This window comes from Anser anser (assembly GCF_964211835.1).
Source record: "Anser anser genome assembly, chromosome: 3".
Classification (NCBI taxonomy): Eukaryota; Metazoa; Chordata; class Aves; order Anseriformes; family Anatidae; genus Anser; species Anser anser.
The window spans coordinates 5,399,432-5,421,021 of NC_139722.1; the positions used below are offsets into that span (position 1 = coordinate 5,399,432).

Below are 21,590 nucleotides of genomic sequence, written 5' to 3' on the forward strand. Positions count from 1 at the left end.
GGGAGCAGTACTCGTGTCTCTTCCGCCCTATAAAAAACAGGCCAGTGAAGGCACTATGAAGCCACACATTTTTATGCAAAGACTTTGATATCCAAGAGACAACATCTAATCCCAGCCACCGCCCTGGAGCCAGCTGGAAAGTAGGAAAACCCAGAGTTTGCCCTTCTGCCAGAAAGGGTCCATCAAAGCCAGCAGGTACCACCCTGAGTACCAAATGAAGCCTAATGGGAAACGAAGCGAGAGACACACAACCGGGAATCCTACTAACTTCCTCTAGAAAGAGAAAAATATTTACTTTCCTCAACTGAAATCAAAGGCAGTGTTCTTTGGGCTTGCCATCACGGTCAGTATGGTCAACGAGCCCCCGGTTATGGGATGTAGCTGTCACTGAGCAGCCTGTCCCTGCCGATAGGAACAATGGGGTGATCATGGAGCCTCCTGGCTAGGCATTTTGATGTTGCTTACCTACCCGTCTACAAACTTGGGCTGTAATCCCACGCTGTGTCAGCTTTGGCAGGAGGGATGTGCAACCACCACTCCGGTTCTTCAGGGCTTGCTTTTTAACTGGGGTCATTTCCATGATCCAGTGGAAAGCCTGACCCACACCAGGTGGCATGATGAAGCTGGGGAGGGGTTGCTTCATAGGCTGAATAGCTCTGAGGGGAGGAGGAGCTTTTGAAGCTCTTTCCTCCCCCCAGATATCCTCAAATTCTCCTGCTGGACCCTTCTTGTGGATGTGTGACATGTCTCCCAGTTAACTCATTTTTACGGAGCACGTATTTCCTGTTCTCTTGTGTTTTTATTTTCTTATCCCCCTTCAAATGCTTCCTGCCTTTGGCTCGAATTCCCTGGAGTCTAAATAGTCTTGCAGTCTCTCCACTTTTATAATTTGATTTTACTTATATTTGGAACAAAGTTTGATCTCCCACCCCCACCAAAAATAAGGGGGGGGGGGGGGGGAGGAGAGGGAGAAGAAAAGAAAGAAGAAATCCAATTCACCCACCAACAAAGAAGCTAGATGCAAAAAGACAAGATTATTCTCATTCAGCTATTCATAGCACTGGAGTGCATTTCATTGGAGTGTCTGCACAGGCCTTTGTAGCAGCCATCTGATTGAACATTACTTATACTGCATATTATATGCACTAATGAGAAAATGATTCTAAATTGCCCCTAGGGATGGTTATGATTAAACTATTTGCCTTCACTTCCTCTACTAAATTAAAGCAACCAAAAGAAAGAGAGAGAAAAAAAAATAGTGAATCTGGAAAGCAGTCAGTATAACGGTTTGGTAAAGTTTCTGAATTCCTAGGAACATTTTTACTCCTAAACCTGGCGATTGGCTATGTATTTCAGGCTGCAACTTGAAGCTAAATCTGTGACAAATATGTGGCACGGAGAAATGTTTTGAAGGGCTATGCTGGGCATGATTTTCCGTGTTGTCAACCAGTTCGAAGCCCTGATCAGGTTTAATTGAACACGACTGAACCCGCTAAAGCCCTCCCTGCCACTGACAGGCTTCTCCGAGGCGTCAGACGTCTGTCTCTTAAAAAGAGCATTTCAGAGGCTCACATCCATGGAGCCTCATTCAGACGTTTTATTTAAACTCTTAAATCTTTTGAGCTTCGGGTGAATAAACAAGTGCCTGAAATGCAATCCATTCTTGCTGGTCAGAGTTTGCAAGTGTTTTTCACGGAGAAGAAACAAAATGGCATTTGTGTTTCCTTCGGCTTGTTTACACAGGGCAGGATTTGGGGAGCCGGCGCAGCATTACATTAAATGTCCATGTGCCTGCCTGTGTCTGTCCTATACACGGTTGTCTGGGGCTGCTGAATTACCTAATTAATTAATTAAACACGTGCAAACTCCTTGGGGGCAGATTGCCAACTCACAGAGCCTCCAAAGCACTATTTAAAATTATCCAGGCTCCACAGTTCCCGAACTGGAGCCCACATCTCTCTGGTGGTCCCCAAGTCTCTGCAAGGTGGCCCTCATCATCTTCATGCCCTCTGGTCTGAGCAACCTCCCTTCCATCACCAACCCCATTGCTGCTGATGGTGCACGGAGCCCTCCCATGGTCCCAGGGGCAGGGAACCACGGTGAGATGACGAGCCCCCAACACAAAAAAGCACCGTGACTTCTCTGCTACCTCCTGAGACACCCATATCCCCAACATGAGGTGCTCTTCCACCAAAAGGTTGGCACACCAAGCCCCACAGATGTCCTCCCTCATGGTTTCTCAAAAGATAACTAAGCACAAAGTTTGGAGACCCAACAGAGCAACCCAAAGCTGCCTGGTAGTGTCTTATTATAGAGGTCCTGGTATGTTACGTCACAGTTTTCAACATGTTCATTGTTGTGTTTGAGACTTTACCTATCACAGGGACATGAAAATAATTTGTTGTGAGCTTATCCATGCAATGCCAGACATGGAAAGCCACTTCAGGGTGGAGCTTCACCTTTCCTAACCTGGGATTAGAGGAACATGCTTCCTCTCCTTTGGCTATGAAGAAGAAATAAATGAGTAGTTCAGATGCAGATGTCTGCACCAGGGATGTCTGAAGTTGGGGGAGTTTTGGGGATAATGCTCCATTTTTTCTGGTGTAATGGAGGCAACTCCAGGCTCAAAAAATGTCTCTGAGATGCCAGAAAAGATTTGGGCCCAATAATTGCATTAAAGCAGAGGGTCACTGTGGCTTATTCACACTTTAATTTGGGGAGACTACATAAGGGAGCTGAGGTCCACATCCCTGAGACCTAAATCTATGCCAACACTGTAGATGTCTAACGACTTGGTTCTCTTGGAGGAAGTCATTCCTCTCCTCCTATAGTCCGTGGTGAGACATCAGAGACTTTGAAGGTCTTTGAAGAAAGACAAGTGCAGACGGACTGTTCTCACCACCGACTATACAAATAAATGTGGCTCTTGGTGATAGAAACATCTACAATTTTGCCATTAGCTACATGGCTAAATAAGACAGGATTTGGGCTGCTGGTCAAGAAAAGAAACCAAATGAGCTCTGTCATGCTCTTAGTTAACAGGGACAGGGGCTAATTTCATGAGTCTGACTGATATTCATGTATCTACACCACCAGGTCACCACCGAAGAGCCTGACCATGCATGTCTTTGTGCATGTGTGCACCCATGTCGGTAGGTGGAAGCAGAGAGAGGGAGGAGGCAGAATCTTTGGGACAAATGCATTACAACTGAGAAGCTATCCCTCAAATCTTCCTGCTTCTTTGTGCGGAAGGATTCTGGCTTTGGTGGCAAGAATGCATTTTAAACTGACCCCACACTTAAATCTGAAGGCAGAGCCTTCTTTGTTTCCCCACCACCACCACCCCCCCGTAACTGGAAGGTTATGTGTTTCTTAGCTACTGGTCAGACTGGTGGTGCCTGCCAAACAGCTTTCAGGGAATTTCCTCACTATGTAACAAATTTATGAGTCATATGAAAATCTGGGAAATGATTCAACCAGCTGTCTTTCGTTGACTCAAAGATTTTTACAACACCTCGGTGCCTCATCTTTGATTTGAGCCAACAGAATGGTTTATTGTAACATCAAATGGTCTTATGTTCGCTCAAAGGATGCTTCCTACTACAAAAAAAAAAAAAAGGCAAAAAAAAAAAAAAGCCAAAAAAAAAAAAGCTGTAAAACTTTTGAAAACAGCCTGCCACTAGGTGAACGATGCACAGAGCTGCTGTATTTTTTCACCAGAAGCTGATGAATGTAGCTGGATTGCTGCTTCCCTCCAGAATGGCTGCAGGGATGGCTCTCACTGGGTGGTGTGGCTCAGCCACTGCAGGTACAGCCTTCATGCATGGAAGGAGTCAACCTTGCAAATCCTTTCATTCTGTTTCTGGGCATATTTAGGGTGAACTGGGTACTTCAAAGAGCTTGAGCAGATTCCAGGAGAGCAGAATCCCAGCTAAAGCCATGGAATGGCTTAAATTTTTATATTTTCACCCTACTGCCTCAGACACTGCCTTCCAAACCTTGTGTTCCAACTAGCAGATAGGGATCCCAACCAAATGACCACTGAGCAGCCTTTGGGGAAAACTTCACAGTGGCAATCAGCACTCACACATGGTTTTAGACACCTCTAGTCCAGCAAGTAGCTCCTGCTTGCAGCCATGTAGCCCACAGCTGGGCAGGAGGCAATCCTGCCCTCCAGACTGGATTCTTGAGATAATTTCATTTTACAGCCAAGGAGTGTAACTTGCAGTGCCTAATCTGCCTGGGCAGCAGAGATTTAGGGTGCCCCTCTCCCAGATGAGGGTGCAAAAAGAAGGCATTCTTATACCTGTTTTCCTCCTGTGCCCAAGTATCTTGCAGAGATCCAAAGGCCAAAAAGCAAGTGTCTTTTTCTGTAGCTGGCCAGATGGGAAAGAGAGGTTGCATCTCCTCAGACAGAGGCAGGATCTGGCCCATGGCTTTCCATCACTACTGGAAATGTCCACTGTAGGAGACAGCCATAAAGAACATTGTTTCTATGACCCTATTTGAGTCAAAGCATCCACAGCAGCTCTTTGCTGGGCTGAAATCACTGGCACCCTTGTGCAGGAGAGATGCTCACAGACTGGGCTGGCTGCGGGGGAGCCCCATCTTCCAGGCTCCTTGGGATGGTCCTGAGTGTGCAAAGCACTCGGAGAACAGGCCTTCAGCTAGAGGGAGCAGGTCTGAGGAGCAGGCAGGGAAACAAAGTGGGTTAACACTGTAATCAAAGACAATCACTCAAATTAATTTCTTGGGTGAGGACAGCTCTGGGCTCCATTCATCTTCCTAAGGGCACTCTAAGTACCAAAATAGCTGCAGGTTACTGCAGGTGGAGGAGGTTCCCTCAAAGCCTCTCTTTGCATACCAACAGAGTACCAGCAGAGCTGAGCCTCTAGCCAAAGGCTAACGTGTGGTCCTAAAGCAGGGCAGGTTTTGGTTCTATCCTTCCCATCCCATGGCACTATATAGGAAAGCATTCCCTCGAATGGTTTTAAATCCCCTCTCCTCCTATTTCCATCCTTATTTTCCTAACAGAGCAGAAGTTCAATAAAGGTCCCTGGATTCAGGCCTAGAGTAACATTCTCGTAGGCACTGAAAGTGCTTCCTCAGCACGGAGAACCTGCCCCATCGAGACCAGGTGAGCCTCGCCAACAGCCTCCTGCACAGCAAGCAGACAGGGGAAAGGAAAGCCCAGAAATGTCAATCAGGAGCCTGTCGGCAAGACCCACACCCTGCAGGAAGTGTCACAAGGATGGCCAGTGCTGACAGCCAGCAAGCACTGCAGTTTGAAGAGAGAAATGGGGCCCAGATTGCTGGGGCTCTGTGCCCAGGAGACTGCTGTGCACCCTGAGCTGCTGCCTGGTGACAGCACCTCCATAAATCAGCCTTTGCTTGTGGCTAAGCAGCCCTGTGGGTCTTCTCCTCCTGACCTGGGCACCCTCCTGCAGCCCGGGCTGTGCTCAGCCAACCTCGGTTCTTTAGCACCACTGCTGTTGTTATTCATTGTCGTTAATAGGAACTGTGATTTTGCTCAACACTAATAGAATAAGAGCATTGTGATTTGGGGAGAGCTTCACGAGGCCTGAAAAAAACAGCCCACTTCAAGAGTCAGAGCACAACCAGGGGGTCATTAAGCAACTTTGGCCATGGTTTAATCACTCAGGATTCACAGATTCACTAGTTTGATAAACATATATATAAGATAAAATATAATATATAAAATATGCAGAAACCACTGGAACCCTGTGCTTTTTCATAGATGGATAAATACATTTAATAGAAAGCACTAGAGCTAATGAGAGTGGAAAGCGGAACAGAAATGATTCTCCCAGTAAGAGTTAATTTGCTGCAAACAGACTAGAAGAAAAACTGGAATTAATTTATTATTACAGAACTAAACCAACACTCCATAATAAATATCCAAACGAATTTAATGATTAGAACCATGTTTCCAGTGTAAATTTCCTTGGTTATGAAAGCAATCAGCTACACAAAGAACAGCTCACAGTAGCCCCAAATCCTTTGTTTTGGCCACTGAATTTAACTGCCAAACATGCTCACAGCAAGCAGCTCTCAGCGGATCCGAAACGACTGCACCTCTCACAGGGTTCACCCAGTACATTGCAGGTGTAATGTAGCTTGCAAATCTCAAAGTGCTTGATGTCAGCGCCAGGGGAATGCTCTATACGACGGAGTACAGGCCATTAAAACAGACTCTAAAGAGACAAGAGCAGTAAGGGTTCAGAGGGGAGCAGTACTGCTTTGATTTATTGAGGGCCACAGACTATATTCGGTGAACTGAGTCACCCTCCCCTGTCCAGGGACTCAGAGCAGCTGGACTCTTAACACAAGTATTCAGGTAAGCAGTATAAATCCATGCCAAAGTTTTAATCCATATCCCAAATACACATCTACTAGCCTGCACAAAGATCCAGTTTCTATCTGTTTCCAAAGGATGCGAAGCTGGGAACAGCAGAGAATGAGAAAATCAGAAACCCAGGGCAAAAAGACATTCCTAAATGGTGATATTATCTTGTGACTATTTTCTAGTTGAGAATTGCCCTTTCATCCTTCTGTCCCCTTCCCATTGAGCAGCGACGTGGCTACCACTTGTAGCAGGCAGAAAGCACAAAGATATCTGACTTCAGGGGATTTGGCAAACATTCTGGGCTGGAACCTAGCAGCAGATACAGAGCATTTCTAACATCCAAAGTAGGCCCTCTCTTTCTTGACCTCCGTGATTTTTACTGCTTATCTGGGTATACATAATCATTTTAAGCTGTCTCCCCTTACTTACCATAAAATAACCATGAATTATTTTTAAAAAGGTAGATAATAAACTGCAGAGTAACTCTTAAATGTACCCAAGCAGCCAAGGGGGGATATGAGGTTACTGTCATGAAGGATAGCTTCTGGCAACCGATCTGAGAGTGTTGCTAATGATTTTAATTAGCTTTTGGAAGCACAATCCACCCATTCTGAAGCTGGTTGCCCTGCTGCCAGTGATGATACTTTACAAGATTGGCAGCATAAAATATTTTCTGTAATTGGACTATGCATCATGCAAGGAGCAATTTGCCTCCCGCAGAATTTCAGTGGGAACTCCCTAGCTGGTAACTCATGTGGTCCCCAGCACAATCAAAGCTTCACGACTAGGCACTGAGATGTGGCGAGGTCAAGTTCAAATCCAAAACCCAGGAGATCACAGTTTTCCTCCTGGCTTGGCAGGAGCTCCCCTGACTGCCTGACAAATCATTGCACCTCCTAATTTCTTCTCTCAAGATCATAGACTTTTCAGAGGGAAAAAAACATATAGTTTCTGCCTACATGTTTGTACAGCACCTAATATGAAGTGAGGATTTAATCACAATTGGAGCTATCAGTCTATAGTATTAGGAACAGTGAAGTAGTGATAAATTGGGCAGGGCATCAGTAGAGACCGGTCCCTTAGGAGTGGTTAGGATAAGGTCCTCCGCTAGAAGACCAAAGTTGGATGACATTTCAGCAGCAAACAGAAAATCTGTTCTAATAAAGAACGTGCAATAGGAGAAGGCAGATAAGATGCTGGTGAACATGTTAATATTTTGCTTACAGCCATGCCTGTGCTAGCCAGAGCTGGGAGCAGTCCTGCTGTCGTTCAGGGTCTGGATGGCCTCATGGGGGACGAGATGGCCTCTCGATGTGTTAAGGTGGAGAGACAGCTCTCTCTTCATGCGATGCAGTCTGTCCCATTGAGGAACCATCCCCTAGACCTGAGAGCTGAAAGAGGTGAGATATTCATGCACAGAAGAAGGACAGACGGCTGCCCAACCAGGCGGAGGGTTTGCAAAGGCAGGAACTTACGGCTTTCCAAAAATCAGTCTTCTGCTGAGGTGCCTTGAGTCGGATGATCAAAAGCAGAAGAACCCAGAGCAAACTTTGGAGACTTTTGACATTTTGCAGCAGGACAGTTAGCAGAGCTTAACAGCCTGCACTACTCATAACTTTGCCATTCTGCAACACCTTCAACATCTCCACTACAACTCACTTGGGAAGAGAAAAACAAACAAACAAACAAACACAACAACAAACAAATAGCAAACCAGGGAAAAGCCACTTGTACTTCGAAACTGTCTGATATCAGAACACACTACACAACTTGGAGAAGTTCAGAATGACCTAACTCAATACCCTTCCAGGTCTGCAGCTACCCTGCAATGCATTTCAGGAGGCAGGCTCGATGCAATGGCTGAGACAGAGAACAGTTGGGTGTTCAACACAGGCATCTCAGGGAAAGAACAATTTAGACTGAGATTTAATTAACTCAAGTGTTTGTGTTGAATTTTTGGCTGGGTAGGACAACCCAGGACAAAGACATGTTCCCATGCACACCTGTAGGAGCTGCTGCCCTTCCAAACTGCAGTGGAATTTGAAGTATCCCAGCAGAGACGAGGAGGAATCAGTAGATGCAGAGGTGGAGTCGCCAACAATTTTAAGCGCAGCACGACTTTATGCTCACTATTAGAATGATAGATAGATAGACAGACAGACAGATAGATAGATAAGAAGATAGAAATTAAACGTCATTATATAAAAGTGATCAGATAAAAGATAAGAGGATTTGACAGAACTTTCACTGAAAATGCAAATGGAAGTTGGACTTTGTATTATCTACAGTGTAGAAAAATTTTGGGAGAATTGTAGACCCCCTATTATAAATCATTGGGCCCAGAGCACGTGTGTAAGTACTTTGCTGAATCAAGGCCATTATGAACAAGAGCCTGGCAATGCTCCCCTGTTAATGAGCTTCCAGGAAATGTACAATTGTTTTTAGAAGAAGTCTAATGAAGACAGATTTGTATGAGATCTCATTTGATGCAGCCAGCAAACCCAAACTCATCAACCAAACAAAAGCACGAGAGTCATTTTTTTTCAGTGCCTGATTATACTTCCAGGAGTGCTGGTGTGTAATGCTTTCAAACTTTCATTGAACTTTACTCTCTCGCTCCAGGCGATTATTTTTCCTTGATGTCTGATGTTGAATGATATACGTGCACCTGCGTGATAATGGCTGGTTAGATATATCCTTACTGAGCTGGGAAAACCCAGGACGTCACCTCTATACTTAACCATTTTTTTTTTTATGGCTCTGGTATGAAACCCTTCTCTAAAAGCTACCGGTGGAGCTTACATTTGTCAGGGGAAATGTGGGTGTTTTATCATACCAGCTGTTTAAAGTCTCCTACAACTTTGCAAACTGCTTTAAGAGTCCCTGCTTTTATCACTGCTCAAACTTCCAAGCAGTCACTAGAACAAAGGAAGGAACAGCTGGGAGGTTTTAAAAGCAGCAGTGTTTGCCATTTCACTCAGGTTTAAGCACAATAATTAATAAAACTTCTCCTCCTCTTTCGCCCTGTGTCAGTGAGCAATCACTTCAGGACAGCACTTCTCGCAAGCCCCTTCAAGTGTGCACTCACCCCCTCTATTCTAAAATAGCAATTATTATTATTATCATTTCTCATTCATATTGTGCTAGCGTCCCAGCATCAACCCGCTAAGAGGCAGCGTGCTCAGTGCAGCTTTTTTTTAAGCACAACTTCCACTAGTTCATTCATCTGAGGAAAGGATCCTGCAGAGGAGCAGGGGTACAAGAAGCATGGCCAAGGGAGGAGAGAGGCACCCCAATCCACTTTGGCCATCTAAAAGTTAAATATCTCACAAAGACAAACCATAAGGGCTCCACCGACGGCCAACGCAAAGAGCTGGGGCCTCCGCAGGGTGATTTATCTCAGCTGCCCGGGACACCTATCTTAGCATGGGATGAATCATCTCCTGACCCCCCTCCACTGACTCGAGAAGGATATCTGGCGTTAGCCAAACTTCAGACACTTGCAGTCAGGCCAGGCGAATCCTGCCCAGACATCGCGGTGGTCTGTCCAGCCTGGCTTTCCGTCAGGCTTTCCGTCAGTGGCCGATGACGGATGCTCCGCGAGGAAGCCAAACAAAGAGCAGCACCCAGACCCGTAACGTATGTGGTTGGGCCGTAATAAAGTGTGAAGAAAATTGCTTCCTTCCCCTCCATGGTGATTAGCTTGTGCTCTGAAGTACGAGGGCGGGATTGATGGCCGTTGTAATCTTATCCCAACCGAAGCTGCTGGAGTAGATTTGAGGGGCGGAAATAGTGCCGCGGATCCCTGGAAGATGAGGCCGGATCCTCTGAAAGGACCCTGAGGCTTGAAGCAGTGCTTGTAGACAAAACAAATCGTGGGCTTTTAAAGGTAAGCAGCAGTGAGCATGGCTTCGTATGTGAGAAATATCTGCAGCAGGTACAACTCCGGCTGTTTCCTAAAGGCATTTGGGGGTTTTAACTCATACTACATACAGACACTAAATACAGATATAGACTTTGAAATAACCAATTTTTATCCTTTCTTGGACAACTAGTGCCAGGACAGGTGGCTTTGGCCTTTGTGCTTCGCTCAGGGTATACCTATAAGTGTTGTTCGCCATCCCAGAGGGAAACTGTCCATGCCATGAGTTGGGTCATCCCTCTGGCAGATGGGCTTACCCAAAGCACCATCCTGCTGTGGTTCCAGCAGGGGTCTCCCAGGGACAAAAATCCCTCCCTGAGAAATGATCTGGTGAGCTTCTCAAGGTGTTCTGCTCCCCAGGCCCCCGCTTAGCTTCACCTGCTCCCCTTGGAGGCCTCCCACATGCCACTGGAGGAAGGGATGGCCAAATCTCGTCTGAGCCCCTGCCCACCCAGCAGAGCATCGTTTCGCCCTGGCAGCTGTGGCCACGCAGGCTCGCAGCCCTAACAGACATTATTGCAAGGGAAAATGCTTGAAGCACGTGTGTAACACAAGGTACCTGTGTTTCCCAGCTGAGACTTTTCCAAGATAGTGGCAGCGGCACTTCCAACAGACAGCATTTACAAATTGTTATTAGCCAAACAAAGTGCTTTAAAGAGAGTCACCCCAGGGCACTCTGGCCTCTGTTAAAACAGACTTTTTAAACACGTTTATGGACTTGAATGAAACTCATTTTCGAACGCTGGTGAAATTGCCTCCAGGTTTCACTCTGGCTTTGGTACCCGTCTGGTCCTTAAAATTACTCACTGGGAAAGGGAAAGGTTTTTTTCCCAGCTAAAGGGTTCCTGTGTGTGCGCAGCTTGGCTGTGCAAGCCCTGCCAGCATGCAGCCGGCCAGATGCGGGTGGCTGAGATTTGATGCAGGGTTTATATCAGATGGTCATTATTGCTGTTGGTATTACTGCTATTACGTGTGTTACAGCCCTACCCAAAAGCTTGCACAAGTAGACAAAGGGTGGGAGTAAGGAATGCTGCAGTGGAGGAACCAAAGCACGGAGAGATCAGATGATTTGCCCTAGGACACACAGGAGGTCAGTGGCAGAGCTACGAATTGAGCTCAACTTCCCAGAGACCCAAACCAGCCTCTTTAAAACAAGGTCTAGCTGCAGCATTTTTAAGGTGTTCATCACCCTGGCATCCAAGTTCCTGTCCCAGGAGCCTGACCTGGATGTAAACCATTGGGCTCTGGAAGTTGTTCTTTATCCTTCTGCCAGTAAATGCAAAACAAAACAAAACAAAACAAAACAAAACAAAAACTCAATAAGAGCGGGAGAAATGGTTGCAGAAATGCGTTTGCTGGTAACTTTCACTCTCTAGCTCATATTGTTAACACACCCGGCTCCAAATGCTGGGTGGCAGATGGAAGTACTCATTGCCCTGATGGATTTATGGATGTCTGAATCCGTGTGGCAGTACATATTGCCTTTAGAACAACATTTTCTTCACAGTGAGCCAAGTCCTGGTTCAGCTGAAGTTATTGGAAGTTCTGCCACTAACTTTAATGGGATCAGGATTTGGATTTGTGTCTGCAGATATAAAATAACTCGCTATTGCAAATTTGGAGAACAAGAGTTGAATTAAATGGGGTGAGACAGGAAAAAGAGAGAGAACAATTGAAGCTCTCGTAAGATTTAGGATCAAGTTTTGCCCCATCTCTGCACCTCCTTGTTCTGAAGGAGACAGTCCCATGACCATGCAGAAGCAGATCAGCATTTGGCCCAAGAAGCAACGTTTTTTCATTTCCAAGCAAGTAGCTGTAACCCTAAGCCCTTACTGCTGGTGAGCAAAAGCCGTTACTCGTATGGCATTTGCCTGGTGTGCTGCATGAAACCAAGCCTTGGTCTGTGCCTGGTTTCAAGCAGGTAATTACCTACACCACACAACAATTCTTAAATCCAGGCTTAAGGTGGACACATTGCTACGTATGGCAGGCGACTGAACCGAAGAGTGGATTTGGCCTACGAATGCTCCAAACACTTTCTTTGAAATAAATCTATAGAAGAGAGAAGAGAGAGGAGCAGAGATAGCTGTCTGAAGAGCTTTATGTAAGAAAAGGCAAGGCTTGAATGTGACACAGACCCCAGGGCATCTCAGCAGTCCTGTTTTGTTGGTGCCTCCTCACCTGAAAGAGCTGGCCAGGGAGGCATTACATGCCGCAAGCATTTCTGTCTGGGAAAATACCAAGAAGTAGAAGGCATTTCAGAAAACTGACTCTTCTGGGATCATTTCTAGCATATTTGGCATAAAAGTATTGGTTAGGAAACTCTTAATGACATCAGCTGATAACCTGGTGGCAAATGAGGGGTAAGGATGCTTCTACTACCATAACACTGCAGCTTTTACACAACAAGCAGAGGCAGGAGATGTCCAGTGGGTCCCAGGACTTCGTACTCAGTTTCTGTGAGCAACACCATTTCCAGGCTGAGATATGAAAGGATTTGTGTGACTTATTGGCCTCTTAAGACGCGTAACGCCCCTTTAACAGGTGTTGGGGACTGATGTCACGAGGAACCACAACACGTGAAGGTGGGCTTCCCACTCAGAGCAAACCAACAGGAGATGATAACATCTGGACTCAGCTCCTGGCAGTGCCTTAGTGCTTTTGAGGCTGCTCTGACACCACCAGGAAAGCTACGGATGCACTTGGTGGGGCAAGAGCGGTGTCCTGGTTGTGTGTCACCTCCATCCCTCCCAGGGCAGGAGAGCACATTTTAGAAGCTGAAGACCGTCTGCCAAACTCTTCGAACTCCTTCAACCTAGCCAGAGAGGAAAACCTGATGAGTGGAAGTCTTTTCACAGCTCTGCCTTGAATGTGGGAGATGAAATCCTTCCTCCCGAGCTGCTGGCTTGGCCAGCTCCAGCTGCGAGCTCGCAGCAGCTCTCCTCCCCGGGCAGGGGGAGATAGCAACGTGGAAATCGCTGCCCCTGGCTGATTACACAAGGCAGGTGTGATGCCAAGAACATCGTCACCCGCTTCGCTTGCCAAATACCTGGACGCAGCACGAATGAGCACATCCTGCAGATAGCTCTGTCAGCCGATGAGCGCATTCCCCTCGGAGATAGGATGACTGAACATGCAAACTAATGTGCTTGGGAGCCTTTCATCTGCAGAGCTGTAACAGATGTTTAAAGATCATCCTTTGGCACTGGGAAAGTGTCTAGGAGGCCCTAGATAGGAGTTTTCTTGGCACACTTTTTTTTTTTTTTTTCCAGATGAGCTGAAGGAGGAATGTTCCTGTTATTCATTACTTTCTGTCTGTGAGCAAAGAGCTTACGATGTGTGCCCCAGCTCATGTATCAGGGAATGCCAGCCAGATAAATGCAGCTCTCCCCTTCCCTGTGGGTCCCTACCTCTTTACGAAGATCTATAAGACATCTTGTTTGTTAACACTAGTAATTAAAAACATGCAGCTGGAAGTGTCCCGTGCTTTCACTCACAGTGCTCCATGCAAATGTGAATCACGGGTGATGCCCACAAGACCCTCGGCCAACGAGAATAGGAATTTCTGCAGAAATTATGCTGACTCAGAGCAAAAAAAACCAACACTGGTGTGAGCGTGTTCTCCAGTGAAGGACCTACACATCCCGCATTTGAGGAAAACAGCAAGAATTGCAGTGTTGTGGACCCCATTGCATAAGGTGGTCAGTCTTTTCAGTAAGATTTCACCGGTTTGGCTGCTCCCTTCTCAATAACTAAAGCAAAATGACAGCAGACTTGCCTGAAGACTTTCTGATGTAAATGAATAGCTCCTTGTGCTAATTAGACCCTTGCCAACACCACACAAAGGAAAAGCTTTGCACAGTGATGGACTTTGGGGTATGACCAGAGGATGCAGCTCCTGACTCAGTGCTGCATGTGACAGGACCCATCCTCAGAGCTTGACAAGAGAGCACTGATGTGAGAGAGAGTCTGATGTGTAAATGAAGGCAGAGTGTGTAAAAACCACCATTACATGATGCTGGTGGCCAGAGATGGCAACTGCAGGTCACCCAAGCCTTAGGAAACACTGCCACTTACTTGAGCACCTAGAAGGTGAATGCCACCAATGCTGGGCAAGGAGCTCATTGGAAATCTGTCCTGAATCTTCCTTGGATTTTTCTCCATGTGTGGAGAGACAGCACCTGCAGCTCCTCTCTTTCCTCTTGTCCATCTCCTTGATTGCTCCCCCATGCACAGACTCTCTCTGGCCGTGGGTATATTTGATTTGCAGGTCACTAAGACTTCACACTTCGTATTTGCCATTTCTACTGCATAGTCAAATATATAGCACAAGCAACCATAATCACACCTAACAGAAATCTTATTCCTGCTAGGAAACCCCATCACAACAATTAAGGCCGTTGTACTGAGGACTGCCCATCATCCCATAAAACAATGCCTGCAGGGCACCAGCACACACTGCAAAATCTACAGGGGCAAGTCCTGTTTAATCAGTGTTTTTGTTCCTATAGGGCAGCTAAAACATCTTTGACACGTGGGATATGTGGGCCTGGGTTTGGCTAGCTTACTACGGGGCTACTGAGCTTTGAACAAGGAAGGAACATTTATCCTCGGGGTCTGATCCAGAGCCACCGCAAAATGCTGGGACTCTGTGGACTGATTACACAGAGCTGGAACAGACCCCTACTGCCTGCTGCAAAAATGTAGACTTTTTCATGCTGTTGTCGAGTAGAGACAGAGAAGATGCAGACAGAGATAAATGGGACACACAAGACATTTTTCTATTCTAGACTGGAACACAATGGAAAAATATCACCAGCTCCCTCTTCCTAACTTATTGGCAGTATGTTTTGAGCACCGATTTCCAGTAAAGGCATATTTCACTATGAAGCAATTAAGGGAAACCTCCTGTTGAACAGCCAAAGCTATAGGAAGTTTAGCCTGAGGTGCCAAAAGAAGGACTGAGCCCAAAGTAGGCTTGCTACACCTGGAAATAAAAACCAGAGGCTGTTGCTCTCAGCTTGCGTCACTTAAACAGCGATTTCTCTCCCCTGCTTTTGGATTTTGTTTTTAGCAATGTGGCTATAACACTGCATCTTTGTTTGCAGCCTCGCTGAACAGAGTTTAATTCATTAATGTTTACAAAGTGCTTTAAGATCTGCAGCTGGATAAGTGCTAAGTAGTCTTATTGCTGTAATACAGATGAATTTGCTTATCTCTCATGTAAATCAGCTTAAAACATTAGTCTGAAATTAACAGCTCTGGGGTTAACAATAGGCTCAACCACACACTAAACTGCAGCACTTATCATATCACAACATTACCCTTATTAATTACACACCCTGCTGTGGTTCTTGGACCAAAATCAGCTACACTTCAGATACGGGCAGCCGGACAGCGCCGGGAGGGAAGCGTTTGTAACTGCACGACACATATGTTAATGGTGAAATTAAACAGATGGCCCAGTCACTCATCAGTGAAAGTCCACCAGGGGCTGTAAGAAAGAAGGAGATTTCCTATGTAACATAACAATTTGGACATCAGAAGGTTTCAAGTTACAAGATTTTTCTTTATTCCCCCACCTGAAACTTTTAAGGGGTAACGTCAGGGAATTTCATCCGGCCTTCAGATACTAATCGAGCTTGGTGCTGGTTTGATCTGTCTGCTGAGAGCTGGCAGCCAGCTCCGCCGACTCCACGTAAGCGTACACCGTGCCGCAGATGGACCGGCCCTACGCGGCAGCAGAGATGTGCCTGGAGCTTGCAAATCCCCCGTCTCCAGAAACCCTCGCACGTGATCAGCTCATCCACAGCCTCAGCCCAGCACTCGCTGCATCCTGCACCAGCACTTGTTGCTCATCCACGCGGCCCCGCTGAAACCACGAGCGTCAGACCCAACGTTGAACCCGGTTTCAGGCCGTGCAACCAAGCTCATTTCAAACCCACTCTGCAAGTTTTATTTTCACTAAGCAGCACACACAAGTGTTATCTACTGCAATATTGCCCGGCTCCAAACTATGCAAAAGTGGGATAATGGGGCTAATTAAGATTAAAGTCAAATTATGTCTGAATTCTGCATCTTTCTTCATTTATAGACATGAAAGGGATGATTATCAATGTTTTTTTTCAAATGTATTTCTGGCAATGGTTAGCCTTTTTAACTAAAGGCAGGGCTCTGATGTGCATTTGCATGGTAAAGACAGCCTGTGCACAGAATCATTTACAATCTAAGAGGACACCAAAAAAAAAAAAAAAGACTAGATGAAGGGAAGAAAGGGTTTTTATCCTCAGAGCACCCAGAGCCAAACTTTTGGTGGTATTTAAATGCTTATTGGTGTTTTCAAAACTTGATATCTAATTCCCTCTGAAAAACCTTTTCCAGATTCACAAAAGTGGTCAGCTCTCCCAGCTGGAGATACATTTTCAAAAGGGCTCAGACCCCAATTGGACAACGGGCAGGTTTTCCAAAGTGCCCAGTGAGGGGCTTGGAGATGTTTTGGAAAAATAGGAATAAGAATCAAAACGTGCACTAAGAGCACGAAAAACCCAGGTTTACATAGCCTCTATCAGTTGCAGCTTGAGCTTAAATGTTTGGACTTAATCAAAAACCCATCTGTGAAGAAATTACTTGTTTTACCTTTTCTTAAACAAGTATCTAACATTATCCTCGTTTGCAACAGAGAAAACCATGGATAGCTTTTTCTTCCCATCACATCAAGTTTTCTACACAAAACAGTCTGGGGAAATTAGAACATTTTTCTCTCTGTGTTTAATACTTACAGAAAAGAGATTCCTATTTTATTATTCTCAGGTCATTTTGATTTTTTCAGTTTCTTTTTGAATCCTGAAGCTTTTCATTTGGCTATGTTCCTTTTAAAATTGACTTTGGGATTAAATGGAAGCCTGAGAGCTTCTACTTCAAAAAATATGAAATGAGTAAGAAAAAATGCTAATTTTATTTATATTTTCCATGTGTGATAAAATGATTTCACTATGAGCCCAAATCAGAGAGCGGGTGAGGAAAATGAAGCTGGGAAATTCAGGGGAGAAAAAATAAAATAAAAAAGAAAATCTGTATGAACTTTTTTCCACACACCCACCAAAGCACAATATAGATTTGAATTTTTGCCATTTTTCTTCCAAGTAGAACAAAAATTCTGGGTCTGCTATTGAAACATAACCTGGCTTTTTTTTTTTTTCCCTCCTCTTTCGCTATGGAAAGAGCGCATAGTGGATTTGCCCAGGAAAAATATCAGCTCACTATCTCGTACTGGGCTCTCTGGGTAAGCACAACACACCAGGGTCATGGCAGTGCTCAGCAAGCAGTGTCTTGGTGAGATAGTTGTACATGATGCACCTCATACTTAAGGCCCGAGTACTTGGGAAACACCCCAAAAGCCAGGTGAAAGCCTTTCTACAACTGGGATAATGCAGTGTCCACAACTGGTAGGGGTGTCCTGAAATCCTGTGACTATCCAGGTGCCTGAGGAAGGACTGCACTTACCTTTTGCATTGTTTTTAGAGTGAAGGGATGTCCAGGGATCACGACCCATGTGCGGACTCAAATCAAATTTTGGGTCTGGTTTAATCAGGGCAATGAGACATCTCCCTGCTGTCTTGCCAAACCAGGGGGATACAGGGCAGGAGCACAAAAGCACCATCATACAAAGCCCAACTGCAATTGCATGCCTGCAGTCGTGTGCTCAAATGCAATTGCCAAGAAGAAGAGGCAACCGACTGCTCAACTATCATCACCTTGGAGGTGTGGGAACACACAGCCATGGCCGGTGCAGGCACCCTGCAGACACATGGCTGGCACAACCCCATAACCACAGGGCCTACCACCTTTGGGCAACGATATATTGCAGGTGGAAAGCAGAAAGACTTTTTAAAGGCAGAAACAGAAATTAGATGCTCAAGCCTAATTTTTCACTAAGAGGATTTGTGCTATAAGAAATCTCCCTGTTTGGCCGTATAGCACCTACCTGCAAGCAGAGCGGGGGAATGCATTGAATGAATAACACCACAGTTCTTGTTCAACATGTTTTTGTTTTCTTCCTCTCCTTTCCCACCTCTCCCCACATTTTTTTTTTTTAAGTTTGTAACACCAAAAATGTTGGAACAGACAATTCCTGATGTTGGCATATTGCAGGAGGTCCGATAAGATATCAGAGAGCCTGCTCTGCTCCTCTATTCTCCAGCTCTGTGGTATGATTCAATTTCCTGGGGATTAATGACCAGGTGGAGTTAATGGTGCTCAGCTGCAAAATAAGCCATCAGCTCCTCCCAGATGGTCAGCGTTTATCCCTGCATGTCAGTCATATCTGCTGCCCTCTGGGTCTAAGAGCTCTGAAAAAGCCATTGTGTTTTTGCATAGCTAGCTAGGCACACATCCTTCCCCCCTAAAAAAGGGTTAGGAACAAAGCCCAGAATTAATTGCCCAGTTTTGAGGACAAGTGCACCAATGGTGCCTTTAAGTTTTGCCCTACTGAGCAAGCTATTAATCATAGCCAAAGAGCTCTGGTCATGGTCTCCTGGTCAATAACCTCATGTTGTTTAGAGCGGTCTTCAAGCACTGTTAATTTCTGGGACACACGGTGACAGCAGGTATCAAACAGTCCTCTATCGGCATGGGGAACTCTACCCAACTTCTCACAACCTGCTAAAGGCAGAGCTTGGCTTTTTCTACCTGCATGACCTCTGCCGTGCCCTTGCTATCAGCAGAGCCCAGTGCCAGGACAAGCAGAGGAGTTGTGAACTACCTGTGCCTGCAGTTTGGCAGCTGTATGGGGCCAAAGGGAGTTGTTTGGCAGAACCGGCACGGGGTATTTGGGATGTTCTCCTAGGACATCAGTCTCCCACACAGTTCAGCTCTGAAAGTTCACAAAAATTTGGCTCAGCTTACCATATTTGCCCAAGCACACCATCAGGAACACAAGGCTTTTCGGCATAGAGGATGACCAACCAAAAAAATAATAGCATGACTGTGACAGAGAGATCAAGTGCATCAGAAACACCTTTTATCAGAGGATAAAATGCCCAGGAAGCAGTGAGAATCCCATGACAAAGGGGAATACAACACAACCCATCAGCCCTCATCAGTCTAACAGAGATAGAAACTTTATTAATCCCAACATCAGCCTGACCTTTAGCAGGACAGAAAATTTATTGTGTCAACCCCAGTTATTTATCAGGGTCCAAGGTGCTCCCCACAACAACTGAAACTGTGTGCCTCTGATGTCTATACCCAAGTCCAGCCCTGCAAGATGCACTTGCCAGTGCTGAAAGATTCCAGCATCCCACCCACCTACTTCTCTGTGAGCTGCTCCCCATGGGAGACAGGAGCTGAAATGGAAAGGGTTTTTCCTGTAGTAATAGCAGGGCAGGAAAGCCAAAGCAAAGCCCTTGCCAGCCCTTGGACAGCCACAGGCACAATTTATGATCTCTGTGAAATCATCAACCCTCTGTCCTGGGACTACAAGCTCAGATAAACCACCCAGAGAACCTACTGTGCAAACAGCAGGGAGGGAGAGCTTTCTTCCCCTTAGCGGGCAAATTATATACTCAATAAGAAAGATTTTTTACTCAAAGGGCCTTAGCCAGTTCAAACCTTAAGATCGAGAGCATCTGGGCCACGGAGCCTGTCGCACTGCAGCCCAGCAGGGGGCATGGGCAGAGACACTCCCCCACCACTAGCATGGCTCCTGCGAGGCAGGGCAGCTGCGAAGAAATGTGCAACTCATAAAGCTGAAGGGGTTCTGCAAGCTATTAGGTAATTAAGCAAAGTGAGGGCTCGGAGCGCCCGGCTGCTGCTTCCAGCCCATGACTGTACTCTCTTTAGAGTCTGATTGGATAAAGGATTTTTATTAACTTCATATTTTTCCTTCTAATTTTCCTCTCCTTGCCTTTCATATTGCAGGCCCTGAGCTCCTCTGGTCTTGTGGTGATGTTTATTGGCACTGGCAGGTTGCAACACCCCTGCAGGCTTCCCACAGACAAACCCTAGAGTGCAGACCACGAACCGAAGCAACTTCATACGCTGCCTGTGCTGTGAAATTGCTCAGGCACTTCCCTCCCGGTTTTCCTCTCGCCCTCCCCACCTTCCCAGCTGGAGCCTCCTCCCCCCCGCTGCGCCTCTCGTTTTCCAGCAGAAGAGGCAGCAGGCCCAGAAAAGCAGCTGGTTTGCAGGGCATGGCCAAATTCATCTCCTCGCTGCGCCTTGAGGCTGTGGTTCGAGGTATGGAACAAGCCCCAGTGGGCTGCAGCCGCCTCCACTTCTGCATAGTGCAAGACAGACTCCAGACAGGGGGAGGGATGAAGGGAGGGAGGGTGGTCTCCAAGTGGCAGCCGAAGGCTTGGACCCCCACTCTTTGCTCCACCATAGACTCCTTCATCTTCAGGGTCATGTAAGCCAAACCCATCCAGCCTGGACACCTGGGAACCTGCACTTCGACCCCTTAAATACACTTTTCACTCATGTTCAAAGTAGGTGCACGAGAGCCTAAAAATGCAAGTGTGTACTTTTTGTGTCATAGTGCCAGTGTTTGGGCACCTGCTTTTTGCTCCAAAGATCTTCCCAACCTTTCGGTGCAGCAAGGAGCACAGGGGAGTCCCAGGCACCTTTCTGGAAGCTTTCCACAGCTTGCAGAAGCTGATAGAAGACACTGTGTGGGGTTTATTTAGCTTCCTGCAGTTGCTTGTTGTGCCCCGTTGAACAATGGACCCTGGTTTGCAAGCAGGCTGGGTGGGTTACATTGTCCTATTCTTTGTGAGGCTCACAGGCACATTCGTTAACAGCTGGCAGTGAGCCCAGCCTCCCTCTTTTAATATCACTTTGGGGTTTTACTGGTAGTGTCCCTGGGCAGTAGGAGGCTAAGAACGAAGTAGCAACCTCCTACGGTGCCACCAGTAAATCAAAATAAAAGGTGAACAGGATAGTGCTTGTTTTCCAGCGGCGGTGCCAGGTTTTGGTGGCCCTCCAGGTGCCAGCAGGGGAGTGGCTGGGTCACTCAAAGATTTATTTTACTTGTCCTGATCGGAAGGAAGCAGAAAAGATGCTTTGTTTCCATGAGCAGGAGACACGGAGGGCTCCAGCCTCCAAATCTCCCGCTTTCCAATGGAGCCTGATGCTCTTCCCCATGTGGGATCCATTTGAGTCTGAAAACTTGACGAGAAATGTCATAGCAACACCAGGATGTTCCCCAACCCAGCGCAGCAGCGGCAGCTTATTTGTTCAGTGCTCAGCTGCTGCTCACAATCAATGCAACATGTAGCGTGCAATGGGATTTAAAGACATATGGGT

At 46.3% G+C, this 21,590-nt stretch overlaps 1 long non-coding RNA gene across 1 annotated transcript; it reads right to left on the reverse strand.

The window, feature by feature from the left end:
- Positions 1–5,640: 5,640 nt before the first annotated feature.
- On the reverse strand, positions 5,641–18,478 carry LOC310897448. The gene is made up of 5 exons (XR_014582334.1): positions 18,274–18,478; positions 8,371–8,496; positions 7,843–8,025; positions 7,592–7,758; positions 5,641–6,215 (listed from the first exon to the last, which is right to left on the reverse strand). It is a non-coding gene; the product is annotated as an uncharacterized lncRNA (long non-coding RNA).
- Positions 18,479–21,590: the final 3,112 nt, after the last annotated feature.